Below are 1,849 nucleotides of genomic sequence, written 5' to 3'. Positions count from 1 at the left end.
TCTATCTATCTATCTATCTATCTATCTATCTATCTATCTATCTATCTATCTATCTGTATCTATCTATCTATCTATCTATCTATCTATCCCCACACCACCACCACTGCACTTTCCACAGCGCTGGGCAGATGTCAATGTGGACTTCACCCGGAGGAAGAAGGTCATCTTGTACTCAAGACACCACGACTTTGTCTACTACGATATCGCCAAGGCCAAAACCTACACACAAATTCATCATGAATGCTGGTATGTTGTCACCATCATCATCATCTTTCTCACACTGCACCAGGGTATAGGCCTCGAACAAATACTTTCTCACCCTGCACCAGGGTATAGGTCACGAACAAACACCTTCCACCTTTCTCTATCCTGGGCTAGCCTCTTGGTGCTGTTCCATTTCTTCCCACTTTTCTGTACATCCTTTTCGGTGATTCTTCTCCAGGTTCCACGCGGTCTTCCCCTTGATCTTTTACCCTCCTGTGGATTCCAATCCAACTCTTTCTTTGTTATGCAGCTGCCTGACATCCTGAGAGTATGTCCAATCTATCGCCACCGCCTTTTCCCTACCTCATCTCTGACTGGGATCTGTCTTGTTTTCCTTAAACACTTCCTCGTTGGTGACCTTGTGGATAGGTCAATTGCATTATATTTTCTCAGATTGCTTGATAATGGCATGAATACGTCGATAAAAGACAATTTGAGCGTTTCATTCGGAACTTACCCGACCTACTTCGCAGGTCCGAATTCTTCATTCACTGTGGGACCTCGACATTTGGGTCAATGTGACGTGAAGTGAGAAATACGCTTTGATTTAGTTTAAGGACTGAGAATTAAAAAAATATATTGAGTGTGTGTAGGAGGGGGAAGGGGGGGTTAAAAAAAGATCACTGTTGGGATCTGTAAAGAAGAAGAGGGGCTGGAGAAAAAAATCAACGTTACCGAATATCAACTCAAGCACGTTCAACACAAGCAGAGTGGGAGGTTGGTGGGTGTTCTGGTGTGGTTTGCTTCTTCTTTCCTATCAAACATCTATCGTCTTTATGTCCCCTCCTTCTTTTTTGTGTTTGTTACTCTCTTGTAACACCTCTAATCTGCGGCACTTATATGACCTTATAGTGTTGCAAGCGCCTTGAAACAGTTACTAAAACCATACAAGCGGAGTCGACTGTACACTTGTGTGAAAGTGAAAGGAGGATTACATGTCCATTTTTGTGACGCGGAGTCGAACGTATTGTACGAACCTTGGAATATCAAGGCTTAATAATAATAATAATTAATAATAACTGCATTTATATAGCGCATATCCATGCTCAAGAGCATGCTCTATGCGCTTTACAACTATTATTACCCCAGCAGACCCCCTAAGAACACTCAGAAACATTCTCAGCTTCTGCGGAAGCATACAGTGCAAGCTGCGGATTTTACGCGCTCAAACACTATCAAACTGACAAGATCGTTCACTGTCTGTAGCCCATTCCCACCTGGGTGAAGTGAGGAAAATGTGTGCAAAGTGCCTTTCCCAAGGACACACGTTGTGCCCCTGACGGGATTCGAACCCACGACCTTACGGTTGCGAGTCCGAGAGCCTAACCACTAGGCCACTGACGCCACTTGTTCTCACACGCATGCGCGAAGTTTTAGAAACAGTTTTCTACGGCAGTTGCTGGTCATGCCATGACGTCTATACACCCTAACAGTATGAAGAACTATTCTTTACTTTCTTTTCTTTCTTTTTTTTTCCTTTAAGGATTTCTGCGACAGCCGCTATGGACAAGGTGATCCAGTGTATCCCTGAGGACGCGGAGCTCACCTTTGGGGACTCGCCGTTTTTCCGCGCGCTCATGCCCAT

This window comes from Aplysia californica, unplaced genomic scaffold (genome assembly GCF_000002075.1).
Source record: "Aplysia californica isolate F4 #8 unplaced genomic scaffold, AplCal3.0 scaffold00178, whole genome shotgun sequence".
Taxonomy (NCBI): Eukaryota; Metazoa; Mollusca; class Gastropoda; order Aplysiida; family Aplysiidae; genus Aplysia; species Aplysia californica.
This window is presented reverse-complemented; position numbering follows the sequence as displayed.